The sequence below is a fragment of the Crassostrea angulata genome, chromosome 1 (genome assembly GCF_025612915.1).
Source record: "Crassostrea angulata isolate pt1a10 chromosome 1, ASM2561291v2, whole genome shotgun sequence".
Classification (NCBI taxonomy): domain Eukaryota; kingdom Metazoa; phylum Mollusca; class Bivalvia; order Ostreida; family Ostreidae; genus Magallana; species Magallana angulata.
The window spans coordinates 3,670,809-3,689,637 of NC_069111.1; the positions used below are offsets into that span (position 1 = coordinate 3,670,809).

Sequence of the window (18,829 nt, forward strand, 5' to 3'; positions counted from 1 at the left end):
TGGGACTAGTGAACAAGTGGCTATTTTGACTTATTGTCCATTCGTCTACAAGAAACCTATTATATTCCGCATAAAGAAATAACTAAAATACAATGCCATGAAGAAACTTGAAGAACCTTTAAAGTGTTTACTTACATGTAATTGTCGAAACATTGTATTTGATATAAAAGGTGCATTTATTTAATGAAACGCTTTTTATATTGCTTGAGATACTAGTACCATATGTTATATCGATGTATAACGATTTTACTTCATTTACATGTAGTGATTTGCGGACATGCCGAACTGAGATTTTGACTCTTGAGTATATCTGCATAAAAAAACAAAGTCAGTGAATTCACCTAAATTTACTCCGAATTCTTTCAATTTCTTGATAACAAGGTCTTACATATCACACATTTATAGATAACACATTTTGGGTGTTGTGAAGTTTTTTGCACCCATGGATTTTGATTATCTACTTTTGCTTGTTTTACCGAACTCTTGAGGGGAGTGAAGAGACGGTAGAACACTGGTAGCAGCATATAGATCAGCTCCTTTCAATTACCAATAACCATCAACGTCTAATCACTCCCATGCTGATGGATTGTTACCGCTTAAAAAAAGTAAAGAGGGAAATTAATAAAAAACGCAAATCTTAGGATGTTGCTGTACGAGACCCCATCCTTCACTCACAAATCAATAGCGTCTGTTGTCAGGTTATGACACAATGGTGCTGGGTCCTTCTTTGTACAAGTATCGTACATATGTCGCTATCGTTATCTACATCATGGTATGCTGGGGGAAAGCAACTACTTGTAATGGAAATTTGTCATATGGAAGAAATTCATAGCTCCAGAAGAGTTGCTTGTACTGAATGACAGCATACAGTAAAAATATATATAGAACAGAAACCCAGTTCAGACAAGCAAACGGATTCACCGACTGGATCACTCACTCATTGCCGATATATTGGGTAACCGATTCAAATCTTTCTATTCAACTTACGGAGGAAATAGTATAGATAGCCTCGACATCAGACGACCCAATTGATATCAAATGAAAAATGCAATAGTGTTCAAAGTTATAAAAACAGCATCAAAGAGCCCACTATTTGATTTTCAATGGCCAAGAAAAAACCTGCTTCAAATTGAATTTTAAAATGATTGAGTAGTTCTAGATCCTCCGCGTGATTTACGAACAACTAGATGTACTATCGCGTCATCTTAATGGTAGTTTTGTTGACATATTGATATATTCTTTGAATGCAAAATATATTGGGAGAAGAAACTTTTTATAGGGATGAAATGCATGTTTGAATACAGAAATGATTTCTTTTTAAATGTATTTAAACATGATATATTGTCGTTTAACAACAAAACGTTTATGTGATGAATTTAACCAGATGGCCACGGTTAAACCACATATATAATGCATATGTACATGTGCATCCTTTAGCAAGGGGAAGGTTATGCAACCGTATAACGTTTTCAAAAAGGTATAATTTGTGTATATATTTATATATCATTTTATTCTTAAACTGTTTATTTAACTATTTTTCAACTAATTAAAAAAAAATACAAATCTTTGTTCATACCTTAAAATCTACTACATATCTTATTCCAATGAGCCAAATTCTTGCGTATAAGGAGTACAGCTCGCCGGTTTTAAATCCTAACGTTATTGTTTTTTTTATAATTAATAAAGATAATGTGTGTTATCTGTGAATTAACACAGAAACTTGTGAAGTGATGGGGATCAAGTAATGAGGTTTGACAAACATGCCTATGGGAAAATTCAATGATTAGATTTTTGGAGTGTTTTTTTTTTTATTGGATTTGATTTTTGAGGGGGTGGGTTATGATAAATTGTTTGTCTTTAATTTTGCTTTGTATTTGTTTTTTTAAATTTTGTTTGTAAACTTTTTTTTTAAAAATAAAATCATTTTATTTTTTCAAACTATGTAATGAAGAGGTGGAAAAACCCGTTTTTGTTTTCAGTTGGTGTAAACTGCATATCATGATGTCATAACAACGTGAATGTCACGAGGAGGTTACAAATGGATAATTTTCCTAATTTTAGAAAAGCATTTGTTTACTGAATATAATTTTTTAAAATTAAGTTATATATATGATCTTACCAAACTTGCGTCACAATTTGAAATATATAATTGAAAAAAAAATGAACGTGAAATGTCAATGACGTCAACGGAATTGTCGTCTACTGACCTTGATCGACACTGACAACTCACGTGACCTTGGAAGTTTGCCGACGGCACTTGGCAATACGCCGCGGAATCTGGAATATTATTTCATTAGGTTACAATTGATGTATTTTTTCAAGAGCTTTTCTTTTCTGCTTTAATACAAGTCGACAACAGGCACAGTATTGATATACAGGATGGAGTGTTACCGCTACACTTTAATGGTTTGCATATGTAACCCGCTGAGGCGAAGTGTAGAACGTGTTACGGCTCTCAGAAAAGTTGATAGATTGAACATTGTCCAACAAATTTTGTAGATATTAGAAGAAGATGCAAAACAAATTGTAAAAAAGCAATTATAAAAAAGCAATCAAGAAACAGGAAATATGTTTCCCAATTCAAAAAAGTATTTATTTTTATACTTGGATTTTTTTTGACATTGATTCAAACTTACAAAAGTCTGCACAGTAATACGATAAAACGAATGCTGACTTATAAAAACATGTAAGTCACAGTACTTTAGGATCTGAAAAGAGATGGATCTTTTCTTATAGGATTTTCTATTCCTATAAAAGTTTTATAATAATATCATTTTACAGGCACATAAGCTATGGCTATAAGCTATGGTAGGTAGTAAGAAGAGTTTGATTGACAGATGCGGCCAGGTCTGACCTTGGGGTTAGCGAGGGCGAACAAATTTACAGGCTACTTCAAAGGACAGTTGATGCTGAGATAACTAAGTGTCTATTACCTGTCTCACCCCGACCCATTGACAAAAAAAGCCGACACCTCTTAAGTAGCAGTCAAAAAGGACGATGTTTGGTATTTGCACTCAGTGAAAGAGGTCAGGTACCAAACAAATAAAAAATATATTTTTTTTAAAAATTGAAGATAGAAATAAATAAACTAAACGCATTATTATGTTAATGGGCCTATTGAATTCATTATCCATTGCGTTAAAAACGAATAGGGTATGCAAGTTTAAAATCTAGAAATTCCGTGAGTTGCTTCCCTTTGACCACAGTTTTAAAATTTTGGAAGCAGTATACGCGGTTATAGCTGGGAATTCGCCTATCACCCGCATTAATCTGATTTATGGCTATTCTTGGAGCGTACTCAGCGCGATCAAAGCGTCGTGTAAAGCTTTGGAAATATAGGAGTACCGGCTGACCTCTTATCACGTTGAACACCCCGACTTTAAATCGATCCCGTTTCTACGGCCACTGGGAAATCGCCCGATGTGATAGTTTTATTATCAGTATTTCCATAAATCATAACCACAGTAATGATCTATACTTATATCTAAATTTAATTTTCCTTTCTCCAATTCTTTCCCCCAACTATTGATTATTCAATGAACCAGTTTTACTCGTGTAAGGGTGGGTAACTCCTGCGGATATAACATACTTAACTACGGAGTTTCCTCCCTTTCATCGCCGTTCCCTCATAACTATGTTTAAACATTCTGGAATAATTTCTTATTCGGTCTACGGTGTCTTCTGACTGGAAATGAAAACAGCATAAAACTGTCTATTTCCGAACTGAAGAAATTATCCTTTCAGAAAAAGAAATAAAATCCGTGCATTCGATTTCCGGAGGCCCAACTTCCAGGAAGCGGGCTCTTTGGTCTGTACACGTAAATCACGTGCTTTGACGTTTATGTCCAGCGGACAATAGAACGCACGTGTTGCGTCTTACACAGATGATTCAAATTAGTTCGCCTCCATATTAACAGACAAAAATTATAAACACTTGAGTCTTATCTCGTGTATTTATATAGAACTATAAATTCAAATAATCTTGATTATAATGAATGTATTCAATTTATAATGCATGTATTTAATTTTAAATGTTATTCATGGTAAAAATTAATATTAATTTTATGCGTATTAATGTTCTATGATTTTTGCATTTTTTGTTTGGTGTTTGTAGTGGTTTTACTCAATGCAAAGCCAGATTAAAGAGAAGATAGCTTCTATAAATAAAAACATTAACATAGCTTTTGATAAGTCATTTGTCATGATAATAGTCTTTGAAACATAACAGCAAACATGCATGATGGATGGACGTGATCGCAAACAAACTAATCAAAAATACAGAGAATTTGTAAAATAGAAAGGTAAATGGCAATTTATGTAAATATTGATTCAGTGAGATTTACACTCCGTTCTATTTACAATGTTATGCAATCATGATAGAAACGTATTGTACAGTCCTTAATTAATAACCGTAATCACTAATAATTGTATAATTTTTATATTTTAAAAATGTCTGTGCTGTTTCGTTTTAATTTTCTGTTCTGATCTCCTTTTTTCTGTTTTATAGGTCTGTAAAATCCATTGTCTTGTTCAAATATCCACACCAAGCTGGGTTTAAGTACCTTACTGACAGCCTAGGAAACAAATGCTGTTTAGGCCTTGAATAAAAAGAACATCCAGGCGTTCCAGGAATATGCTGTGGCTGCAGGACGCCTTTGCAGGCTTCTTTGAATTGCTTTGTAGCTGATAATGTGCGAAACACGGTGTGGCTTTTGAAGTTGTTTGATATCTTGCAAAAGATATCAATATTGCTCATGAATAATTTTCGGGAAACTGAAGATCTCTAAACGTTTGTAAGTCTGTAAAGAAAGGGAACTTAAAGAATTTTATTCTGCTCGATTTTTTTTTTAGAGTGACTGGTATTTGTAAGAGAGAAAGTGATTAGAGGGTCCATAATCCCCAGGCTTAGTTTTGAATATGTTAAGTCCCCATCCCTCTAATTAACAGTAATCCAAAGAGAAAAATAAACTTGATTTTAAGAAGTTGATATGTCGACAGCACTGACACACGTGAGCAATAGACAGATGGACATACCAGTGAGACCAAACATATCACGTGATCAGTTATCGGGATTCCCGTCTGACCGTTTACTAAGACGTCAATCGTCTCAACTAAAATATCTTGGAGCGGGTTTATTTTATTGTTTCATTAATAAAAATAAATGGTTGTGTCTGAAACAGTAGTTTTTATTCTTTTAGAATGTGAAATTTGTAGTTTTTAACATATAAAAATTATTGCAAAATATATTGTTTGCTAATTTTTTTTTTAGATTTTATTTGATAGGATTTTTCTGTCAAAACATTGCGTTTTTGTCTTTCATCTACAATTAAACACGAAATCGGCAGTGCAAAAATTAAATAAAAATTTAATTAAGATTTTCAAATTTACTCCTCAAATAAATATTAACATTTTAAACTAATTTTGTCTATATTCAAGTTACACAAAGGTAGATAAAAAACATGTAAACACCGAGTAAAGAGACCAGCAGCTTATTATACAAGGCATGAACACTTACATTTCAGAGAAAGCGAAATCCACGACCAAAGCGTTGACATTATTTTGGACAAATGCTTGAAATGCAGCTACTTCAGCAGAAATTTGGATGATGTCAGCATTTTTAAAATATTACAGGTACATGTAGCTGGCGACTTTCTCGTCTGTGAAAAAGAGATTTTATCTAAATCAGAGTTTTGCCATATTGAATATACAAAAATTAATATTTTTCATAAGAACATTTTTAAACACTTTTTTCGAAGTATTTTTGACCATATTACCGGTCTTCGTTAGTCATTTTTATTTTTTGTTTTTCAATTGAGGGGGAAAAGCGATACAACTGACAGACATTCATTCTTTTTAAACTGTCATAAATAGTTGTTAATAAAGTTAAATAAATCTACAAGAGGCAGTTATTTTCCATGTATGCTATTCTTTTACCAATGATCTATTAAGGAGCCTCACATACTGAGACAAAAAGTGACAATTTACTGGTGACAAATCTGGCACACTGCACTGGCACAGTATTAATCAATAAACACTCTTTTATTGTTATTGTAAAATTTTGATAATAATCACAGTTATCCCATTGAACATCATTTTTTTCGTGAATGAAAAAAAAATATTAATATTGAACTTATATATTTGTATACATATTTTTGAATTTACATTAACACTTTTGTTTTATAAAAAAGAAAATTTAGAGATTTTAAAGTGCATTAAAAATTATAACTTGGTGTAAACAGTCCAATGGGCCGGGTATTGGATTTATGTACATGTAAATGTATACATATATTTGTTATTGTAAAAGATACATAGATCACTATGATAAATATAAACTATTTTCTTTTTTACTTAAATTTGTAGAATATGACTCACAAAAACTAATCTGTATAAAATCAATTCAGCGTTTTTGATTGACCAAAAAACAAGCCGTAGATATACAAGTATATCTTCCGTAAATATCGTTTTTAGATTTGTAATATGTTTTACAAAAAAAAAATAACAACATGCATTGCGTGCAAAATTTGACAGCTTTTGAAAAGTTATTATTAGTTTATACAATCTATCCCTTTATTCTTAAATTCTTGTCTTATAATTATGTTTAAAGCCATGTATTATTCTAAAAAAAAAAAAAATAAAACACCTTCTGCAAGCAAGCATATTTCTTAAATTCAAATTTGGACGACAAGTGAAAAAATACATGAAAGAATAATAGATATTATAATGATAGTTTTGCACAAACTCTAATTGTATTGTTTCAACCTCAACATTGTAACCCTTATTTAATTTTAAAATCACGTATTTTGTAATTTGATCTGTATACTGCTTGCAATATGGTAAAACAAACACTCGCTAATGACTGAATAACATGTTTGTATTCTTTTACAGAAAAAAAATTAATTCCGAAATAAAAAGGGAACTGTAAAATTTTACGACCAACTGAAGTGTTAAATTAATGATCTATTTTTAATTTTGGTTTTAAATAGTGACGATCGCGGTTTCTTCCATCACCATTTGAGGTGTGGTCGGAGAGAGAGACAGATAGAGAGAGAGAGAGAGAGAGAGAGAGAGAGAGAGAGAGAGAGAGAGAGAGAGAGAGAGAGAGAGAGAGAGAGAGAGAGGCGACAGTCCATTCAGGGGTCACAGTAGAGGTAACAGACATGTCGCCGGGACGACACTACATGTACGGTGTAGGTTTTACACACTTCTCCACTAGCCAGGCCGTACATCATGTGACCACACACGGCACGTCTCTATTACCGGTTATGATGGCGGCTTTATTGGACCTCGATCGGCGGAACATCTAAGGAACAGTCCGTCAGTAAATAATGCCACTATTATATGTCACATTGGGTGATTACAAAAAATATATCAGGCGGACCCCACTGGTAGAGCTATTGGTCAGAACATGTTTGAAAGTGTTGCTATTCCTCTTAGATCTTGCACGAGAAGCTTGATGGGTAATGGACACCATATAATACGTGTTGCTACTTTGATTGATACTGTTGCTATTATATATATTCATTTCATTATGGCCTCTGCATGACCCGGAAACTTGATTGATAAACATTGAAGACCATCTCTTCTTCCCCCCTGCTTTACTATATTTATCTCTGGCGAAAAATAAACGCCATTAAGCATGTATACACAAGATGTACAAGTCCTTTTGTCAAGAGCATCATGCCAAATGTCTTCTGTTGCATTAAAACTGATATTGTTATGAGGAGCTTCTTGTTGTAACTGATAGGTGCTTGAATGTTCAGAAAAATGACACGCTTGTATATCTTGTATCATGCAGTTGCATATAAAACGAAACGTACACCAAAGAACCATTTCTTATGTTTGGAGAGACCCTATTCAGTTTTTTTTTGTTTGGTTGCGTTATTTTTGAAATTCAACAAATTAGGGGGGGGGCGGGTATTAATATGCATAAAGATACCAGTTCGAATTTTCTTTCATTGAAGGAATTCGTTAGTGTACATTTTAAGTAAATGGATGTTAAATCGAAAGATACCCAAGAAACTACAACAGAATCAAGATAAAGTATGTATGCACCATTGGGGGTTAATTTACACTCCTTCACTGCAAACAGCTATTGATAGCCGAAATATAAAACCACAAGCCTCACCGACTTTGTAACAGAATGAAAATATAATGTGCGCCTTGGTGTATTGACCAAATTGAAGATGACTATCATTTCAAATACAAATCCATCTCGCTTCCAAAATATTTGATCACAATCCATCTGAGTAACTTGTCTTATCCTGGAATTTGGAATACAATTCAATTCATGTGGTGAAGTAGATTTATTTCCTATTTCACGACTTAATAAGCAGTATGTTAATTTTTTGATAAACTAAAGCAGTAATGAATGAATTTGTGCAGCGAAATTCACTAAGACAACATGGTCTTTTGTTCTTAGATCTTTGTGGTTTGCGTGGGACCGTTTTGTATGTATTGCGAATTTTTAAGCGACACAGGTTTCATGCGCAGGGATAGTTTACGACCAAAAGTTTCGATTTGAACATTACGAGCTTTCTTGTATGTTCCTTCATGACGTCGCCATGTTGCTGGTTTACGTGCTCTTACAGAAATGAGCAAGGCTTCAGCCGACACGGCATCTTATCCCGCTTGGTCCCCCGTATCTATGCCGTGTCTACTGTTCGTCATATTATACAAACCAATACAGCATTGTGATGTATTTTTCCTGTAAAATGATCTATGAGGTTATCAAACCGTAATTATGAAGTCATATTAACGGCACGTTATCTCCAGTCTCTACCGCCGCATCAGCGTTCCGGATAACTCGCTCTGTGGATGAAGATATCCAGACTTAACAAAGGTTGTTTCCTTAGTCACGCCGCGGCTCTTGATAAGTGTCGGTGTAATAAAACGCTAGATTATCCTTAATGCGAAAATTTACTCTGAAAACGTGAATTGAAAAACAATTAAGCTCGGAGTATACAAATAGGACTACCTTATGCTTCAAGTGTCTTTAGGGGTATATTATTTTATTCCTGTGTTAGCGTAGTTCGTCTCAGCTGTACCTGAGCGCATGCTTAGAGTTAGACAGAAACACCTGGCATGCAGAACAAGATCGTTGCATGTGCACATTAAGGTATCTCTCCCGGTGTCTTTTGTTGTGATGGCTGCGTTCGGAGTTTGTCTGTCCCTCTGCGGAAAGAGCACTGCCGTGACCATTAGTTTGTATTATCATTTATCTGTTCCAAAGTATAGTTTTGATCGAAACAGGAAGTGAGGGCATTTCCGGCAAGATTAGTGTCTTTGGCAAAATCGAATACTATGTAAAAAAGAAAGTCCGCTGTTTCCGGTGATATCGACTGACTACATCGACATTAATGCGCCGTCAGACGGGCGGCGGAAGTGGTAGGACCAGAAACGTCCGGTCTTTGGCTATTTGTATATACCTTTTACATTCAAACATGTACCTTGTTAACCGGCCTTTTGTTAAAGCAAGTCAGTCTTCAAGATAAGAAAAATTGTTAAAAGCACACATCAGAAACAGTATAAGTACAGTGTATATACAAGTATATCGCTTTGTTTGTTTTATCCAGTTGCAACCAAAATCATTGCTGGAAGAAATAAATTTATTAGATGGCCTATCGTAGTTAATAATTATATCATTTTGTACAGCAGTACCAGTACATAGATATACCATAATATATGTTTTATTTTGTTGCAACCGATATCACTTCTCGAAAAAATAAATTGATTAAAAGGCCTATTCTAATTAATATATCTATGCAAATTAGAGCCCCTTAATGGCACTCCTCTGTCAGTAGAAAACCAATGAAGAAGATAAATCTGAATTTCTATTCTAATGAAGTTTTTAGCAGGACGATCATTAGTAAGATGTGTCAGTCCTGTACTTCACTTCAGCTGTATATCTGTCCTGTAATTAACCCAGTAAACTCCCAAACCTTTACACCGAGTCCTGCCTTTATGCGAATACGTCATTTCCGACAAATTGCAACATTAGCAGCAGTTAACCGGATCAAACAAAAACACTCCGAAGCAACTATTTCATTCCTTATAATATCCTCTTTCTTTAATTCATTACTTCAGTAAATTTGGAAAAAATCAAACAATGATATGGCGTTAGAAAAGTTTTATATTTAGGAATGAAAGCATCTCTATCCCAATTACAGTGTCTCTCTGTTAACGTTATAATTCGGGTGGAGATAATAATATACAACTTTACATTTCAGTGTAATGTGCATCTCTGCAAACAAATTAAAAAGAATATAACTTATTTATGTTTATTCTATTATATATCTTAACGTGTTGAAATAAAACAAAAGAAAAATATAATATGTTAACATTTATGATGATATCTTTTATAAAAGGAATATCGCATTAATGTCATGACGGAACTTAATGCATAATACAGAACGAAGATAGGATTGGCTTCAATTTAATGATCATTTTTTGTTTTATATTATAATTGGATGTTATAGCAAATCACGCTTATAAAACTAACCATTATAAAACTAACCATTATGCACTAGGAAGATAGCGCAGCGCACATGCATTCAAATTAAAAAAAAAAACACCTTGAATTCGTAGAATGCTGGATTAGATGGTACCAATATGCCCAGAAGGTTATTCGTGTAGAAAGGAGGTCTTCGTGGAACAAGTTGCACTTAAAGGAAACTTAGGAGAAAATGAGAAGCATGATTTGACAAAGCGGGAATCACATGTGACATGGATCTGTCTCATTAAAAATTCTAATGATTGCTGGTGTCATTTAAGCTGACTATTTTGAGCGCCTGTTCAGAGTCGGAGTCAGGGATCAATTAAACGCCATCATTTCCTGATTACAGTGTCATACCAGTTTCTGGGGGCCCTGGGAGTATCAGGAGTACTGTAAAAGCAGTCAGTGACCCATCGGAAACAAAGCACACATAACATCAGCCACAAAACAGCAATCAGGTCTGTCATCAACTTCATTAAAACGCTTTTAAAAATTAACCCTGTCATATGTGTATATGGTCATAAATAAGGAACGCGTTCGATCATGAGGTTGGGGTGATTTATGCTCTATAGTCGCTTGGAAGTTTCTTTAGGTGTTTATTAAAGTGATGGAGAGAAGACATTTATCTTCTTCAATCTGTACTCAAGACTGTAATGTGATGTTTGTTGCATTTAAATAGATAAGTAATTCACAATGATAATGTATTAGTTTTAGAACCAAGAATGCTACACCCCTTGTATTAGCGCGGGGGCTCCCCTTAATTGTGCGAAGAGTTCATATTCAAACCTGAGTAGGTAAAAAGACATCTGTCTGCGCTATAAAAGTGACAAAATTTGGTCTCTCCGCATTTATTACGCACACAGCTAAAAATCTGTTAAATCTAAGTTTTGTGTTAAGTAGATAATAAGATGGTTTAGTTATATAAGAGTCATCGCATCATTCATTCAGACTTTAACACAATGTAATAACTATTTATTTCAGGGCTGTGTGTTACCTGTCACTTTTTAATCAACAGGTGAGAAAAATGCAGAGTTTGTGGGGAGCGTCTACTCTCATTGGTCTCATGCCATTTTAAATTTAGTGCGTATTAAACAAAGGCCTCGAGAATGGAGAATATATATATTATATATATATTCGTACTGTAAGAGATTTGACCACAAGGGCGTTGTATGATTTATGTAGTTTTGTTTAATGATTGAGTGTAGACGCAGCATCCATTTACCTATTATTAATGAATACAAAAAACTTTAAATAATCGATTGTTCTCCTTTAATAACAAACTTCTGTTAGACACCGCGAGATCCAACAGTTTTTTTTTTTTTATCTCCGCATGAATTTGTATTTTGAAGATATTTGCATTATCCTAACAATGTCAGTCCTAGACCCTTTTACTGTGGTGACATTACTACATACATTTGTATCTATAAGACCCATAGACCAATAGCATCTCTAAAGCATGACGTTACTACATACATTTGTATCTATAAGACCCATAGACCTATAGCATCTCTAAAGCATGACGTTACTACATACATTTGTATCTATAAGACCCATAGACCAATAGCATCTCTAAAGCATGACGTTACTACATATATTTGTATCTATAAGACCCATAGACCAATAGCATCTCTAAAGCATGACGTTACTACATACATTTATATCTATAAGACCCATAGACCAATAGCATCTCTAAAGCATGACGTTACTACATACATTTGTATCTATAAGACCCATAGACCAATAGCATCTCTAAAGCATGACGTTACTACATACATTTGTATCTATAAGACCCATAGACCAATAGCATCTCTAAAGCATGACGTTACTACATACATTTGTATCTATAAGACCCATAGACCTATAGCATCTCTAAAGCATGACGTTACTACATACATTTGTATCTATAAGACCCATAGACCAATACCATCTCTAAAGCATGACGTTACTACATACATTTGTATCTATAAGACCCATAGACCTATAGCATCTCTAAAGCATGATGTTACTACATACATTTGTATCTATAAGACCCATAGACCAATAGCATCTCTAAAGCATGACGTTACTACATACATTTGTATCTATAAGACCCATAGACCTATAGCATCTCTAAAGCATGATGTTACTACATACATTTGTATCTATAAGACCCATAGACCAATACCATCTCTAAAGCATGACGTTACTACATACATTTGTATCTATAAGACCCATAGACCTATAGCATCTCTAAAGCATGATGTTACTACATACATTTATATCTATAAGACCCATAGACCAATAGCATCTCTAAAGCATGACGTTACTACATACATTTGTATCTATAAAACCCATAGACCTATAGCATCTCTAAAGCATGACGTTACTACATACATTTGTATCTATAAGACCCATAGACCAATAGCATCTCTAAAGCATGACGTTACTACATATATTTGTATCTATAAGACCCATAGACCAATACCATCTCTAAAGCATGACGTTACTACATACATTTGTATCTATAAGACCTATACCATCTCTAATGCATGCGTTGTACCTCTGTTCGTCTGTTTTCTTTTGTTGCAATAAGGATAAATATATAACTATCTTCACAAATATTTAATGATAAATTATAAACAGTCCCACTCATTCTCTACCACGCCTAGTACACCTTATCCTGTCCTTTATATCACGTAACTATTTATTTTAGGGCTTTAATTCTCAGAACATGCTTTCTATAATGTGGGACACATCAGCAGAATTGATGCTACTGTTATATGATGACTATATATTAACGTATTCATGCATTTTTTAAAACAATCCTCAAAGTTTAAAAAATTATTTTTACGGATGTTGAAAAAGTCGATTTAGGTTGATCGTCTTATTTGAATTGAAATGTCATAAGTGAGAGTAAAGAAAAATATTGCTATGGTGAACACACGACAGTATTGTCAAAAACGACAACAAGTCGGGATTAAAAAGTGAAGCAAGAAAAGTTGCATTCATTTAAAAATAAAGCATAAATCAACACACCATCGACATAAAACAACTACATTATAACAAAACAAAGATCAACATTAGTACACTATATTAGTACAACCTTAGTACACTATATTAGTACAACATTAGTACACTATATTAGTACAACATTAGTATACTATATTAGTACAACCTTAGTACACTATATATAGCAGTAGCAACTATAAACGTATTCTTTTACCACCAACGAAAACCATCAAAGAATACAACCCCAAATAAAAAAAACCAGTTAACCGAATCCTCACCCAACAAATAAAACAACTAAAGGTTTTTCGTCATCAACGAGAACTGCACAACACTATTATTAGAATCCTATTTAGAAACTGTATTTTCAAAAATTCAAACTGCAGGTTAAATAATATCACGTTAGCATCAATAAAACAATTTTAGTTCGATACCCACAGCAACTGATCCTGCAACACTGAAGCAACAACAATATTCAGCAATACAACAACAATATTCAGCAATCCACCAACAACAACAATATTCAACAATCCACCAACAACAACAATATTCAGCAATCCAACAACAACAACAACAATATTCAGCAATCCAACAACAACAACAATATTCAACAATCCACCAACAACAACAATATTCAGCAATCCACCAACAACAACAATATTCAGCAATCCAACAACAACAATATTCAGCAATCCACCAACAACAACAATATTCAGCAATCCAACAACAACAACAACAATATTCAGCAATCCACCAACAACAACAATTTTCAGCAATCCAACAACAATATTCAGCAATCCACCACCAACAACAATATTCAGCAATCCACCAACAACAACAACAATATTCAGCAATCCACCAACAACAACAATATTCAGCAATCCACCAACAACAACAATATTCAGCAATCCACCACCAACAACAATATTCAGCAATCCACCAACAACAACAACAATATTCAACAATCCACCAACAACAACAACAATATTCAGCAATCCACCAACAACAACAACAATATTCAGCAATTCACCAACAACAACAATATTAACAATCCCCCAACAACAACAATATTCAGCAATCCACCAACAACAACAATATTCAGCAATCCACCAACAACAACAATATTAACAATCCCCCAACAACAACAATATTCAGCAATCCACCAACAACAACAATATTAACAATCCACCAACAACAACAATATTAACAATCCACCACCAACAACAATATTCAGCAATCCCCCAACAACAACAATATTCAGCAATCCACCAACAACAACAATATTAACAATCCACCAACAACAACAATATTAACAATCCACCAACAACAACAATATTCAGCAATCCACCAACAACAACAATATTAACAATCCCCCAACAACAACAATATTCAGCAATCCACCAACAACAACAATAATAACAATCCACCATCAACAACAATATTTACAATCCACCAACAACAACAATATTAACAATCCCCCAACAACAACAATATTCAGCAATCCACCAACAACAACAATAATAACAATCCACCACCAACAACAATATTTACAATCCACCAACAACAACAATAATAACAATCCACCAACAACAACAATATTCAACAATCCACCAACAACAACAATATTCAGCAATCCACCACCAACAACAATATTTACAATCCACCAACAACAACAATAATAACAATCCACCAACAACAACAATATTCAACAATCCACCAACAACAACAATATTCAGCAATCCACCAACAACAACAACAATATTCAGCAATCCACCAACAACAACAATAATAACAATCCACCAACAACAACAATATTCAGCAATTTACCAACAACAACAATATTCAGCAATCCAGAAGCAATAAAACTTCAAGCAACATCAGTTATACACAAGTAACAACACAAACAAAGAAAACAACACCAAACTCACATTACCAACAACATTGAAGAATGGAGTCAACAACCTACAACCGAATAACGTAACAAGGACAACAGTGACAACATTGTTGTGCTTCATTTGATTATACAAATAATTATGCTACTCTAGTTTTATTTGGAAACATTAATTATTAATTGGTCCTTGTTGTTTGAAAACAGTTTTTGAAAACTATTGATATAAATGTCATTATTGACGTCTATTGTGTTTAGGGTTAGAGTAGCATAATTATGTCATAATCTAAAAACGAGCAATAAGCTAGTACATGCAGTAGAATTATTCCATAATCCATATTTTTCTTAGAAATGTCTTACATGTATAAGATTTTTCATCTGATATCATTCCGGTTTTGTTACGTGCAGGTTTACTTACATGTACAACTGTGTAATAAATTCTCTCTTAATGGAGCGATATCCTTGAAATTAAGACACGCTGAATATTTAATAAAGATATATTCAATTAGTTATGCATTTCTAATAATCGTGGAAAGAGGGTCTATGATCCAAACGCTATTTTTGAATCTAAATATTCAAAACTGTAGTCTGCGGATTAAATTACCAATGGTGAGTTCGTTAGCCAGGTAAAAATTGTGGGTTAATTATTTCAAACCAATAGCAAAGTCAGGGGGAAGTCTTGCAAAAATTGTCAGCCATCTGTGACTTGATATTGCATAATAAACTTAAGTCTTAACGGGGAAAGTCGTCGGTCCGGTGCATACTTTGTAAAAGTTATGACATACAAAGCTTCTGAAACTGTTAAAACATATGTTCTTGTGTTTCTTGAATATTTATATATTTAGATAAATTGTCCTCAAATTAGATTTGATTATGTTGCCACGTGTAATCGAATATTTTTCAAATCATTTTTAACGATTTAAGACCGTTATACTTTCGTTTCATCTAAGGTAACAGATGTCACAACATCAAAATAAAAAGTGAGTTATGATTGGTTGTTTGTTAGCAAAATGGCGGTATTGGCGGGTATTTGTGTATATCCACTTCTTTTACAATCACATTCCACATACCCAAATATATTGCTCAAAACTGCGTATGAAATTTAAATGCAAAAAAAAAAAAAATTAAAAAACCCAATAAAATGCACAGTTAAGGTATACCTTTGAGATTATAAAAAACATGTAAGTCTAAAAAAAAAAGCAGTGACAGTTCCTGATATATATCACGTAGGTTCGGTGCATTTTCATTACAATATTTGCCTTATATATATTTCTAATGTAGAATTTTTTTATTCATTAAGTGAATGGTATCCCTTTTGCACCTATTGGAGTTAATGGAGGGCGTTCACACCTGCGCAAGCGAATCTCCATTATTCATAATCAACTAGATCCACATATAGAATACCAAGAAGACAACAGCACTCTGATTGTTTTTATACAATCATCGTTCATCTGTACTTAAAAAACACACTGAAAAAAAACCCCGTGATGTATTGTAACCCGCAACCCCCACCCAATAAGGGTACAAATATCAAACTTTATCTAGAGATAAGAACTCCAATACAAAATATGTTCATAATTACATCTCAATATTCGTTTTTTCGTTGAATTTTAAGATTTGAGTGTATGTAATTTATAGCATGGATTTAGATGCGCAATGCCGTTTGGTGTAATATCGGTGGGGGATTTGGCATTTTCCCTTCGTCCTTTCATCTGACATTTGCATTAAGCAAAGGTATTACAGACAGGTTGTAGGTGAAAATCCGGGGTTTAAAAATCAACAAAATAAAATTGTTCTGATCAAGAGAACAAAGATGACGGCGCATTAAGTGAACTCGCCTAAATAACAGGGAGTGCAGCTTTTACTTCTTTTCCGCATTAATTAAAATAAGTGCGCCATGGTTAACCTCTGATTTTTCAACTTGTGTCTTGATCTTTGAAATCAAACGATTGGGCTCTGATCAGAGAACAATTGAGTGAATAGTTCAAGTCAGGGTTTCAATCAAAATCTCTATAAACGGAGAGTTTGGTTTGGGCATACGATATTTTTATTTACCCAGATAGATAATGCCTAAATCATTGGTAAATACAGACAGGAAGGACTAGCGTTATTTCGCTCCATGTTTCTCATCCAAAGGTAATATTGGTCAGCTTGAAAACAGATATATTGATGTTTGAAAATGTCTGCAATGTGGTTGCTGATAGATTTATAAACCACCTTATCAATTCAAATTAAATATGGCGATTTGATTGGCTTACAATTGTTGATATCACACGAGGAATAGATACTTGGATACGATTATCTAATCGTCGTGCGGGTAATCGTCTGGACTCATGTGATTGGCGGGATCAAAATCTCTTTACATCTCGCGATAACATTGTTGAGCGAGACTTTGAAGTTGACAGTCGAATTGTTTTTCATAGAAACAAATATGTTTTGGAGAATTTACTTTCGTATGCGGCCCTGTTTGATGTATTGTGTGAGTGAGAGCTTTTCTAGACAGCTCGGAAAAGTAATTTGCACGACCAAAGGAATTCGAGGGCTTAGTAATATTAGTTTCAGCTTATCAAGAAAAAATAGTACAGATATTTAATCAATTCCGATACGCTAATAAATTGGAAATTTTAAAGTCAGACGATTTATAGATGTAAATTAAAAAGCTTAAATATCGGAAGTTGCTCTCTTTTTCATTGACAAAGGCCCAGTTTCAAAATATTCACCTGATTTTAAACTGGTTCAAGAATGACGTTTAACAAAAACTGGTGGCACATTCGTGACTTGTGTATTTGATTTGAAGAGTATCATATTCAGAGTATCCTATCATATTCAGCAGAACTTTACATCTGCATTTCTAAATATCCCAGTACAAACATAGGACATTACTGATCTATTTATATCCGGATTTCGTTCTCGGATTATGCCGAGATATGTGCCATCAGAGCTGGCAAAACTAAAACTCAAAAGAAGACGTACATCTCTATTTTCAGAAAGGGGTCATTTATACAAATGTGTAGGGTTTTCTTTCATGTATAGAGTCAACATATTAGATTTTTCCAAAGTTAGCGCAATAAGAATATTTCTACACTGTTTTTTCTTCAAACTCTTAAATTTGTTTGGATTTCGTTCCATTATCTCTGTAATATATAGGTATAATATTCTGATTTTACTTGAAAAATATTGAGAACGTAGAAGTGCCTGCACCGTTGGTGTGTCTAGCTTGGCTTATGAAGGTCGTCTCTAGAAGATCTGGCTTTCTATTTTTACAAATTCTGTCAAATTTCCATTTCTTTGACGGGCCAGCTGTGTTTTGGGAATTTAGAAAACCTGCCCACATACGACTTATCAATTTGTTAATTAAGTAGAATTCGGTAAATGAAATCACCTTCAACACTTCACGGGGATCATCTACAGCCATCGAGTAGTTCTACCGGAATATTAAATATGTTCGAAATCTGGAATAGCTG

General features: G+C 33.8%; 1 long non-coding RNA gene across 3 annotated transcripts in view; it reads right to left on the reverse strand.

The window, feature by feature from the left end:
* Positions 1–3,411: 3,411 nt before the first annotated feature.
* The window catches only part of LOC128187241 (uncharacterized), a 45,208-nt gene continuing 29,790 nt past the window's right edge, over positions 3,412–18,829 (reverse strand). For 2 of the 3 annotated variants that reach the window (XR_008244057.1, XR_008244055.1), the window contains exons 3-4: positions 5,516–5,657; positions 3,412–4,799 (exon numbers count right to left, since the gene is read on the reverse strand). This is a non-coding gene — a long non-coding RNA (uncharacterized LOC128187241). The other variant, XR_008244056.1, reaches the window with a different exon arrangement.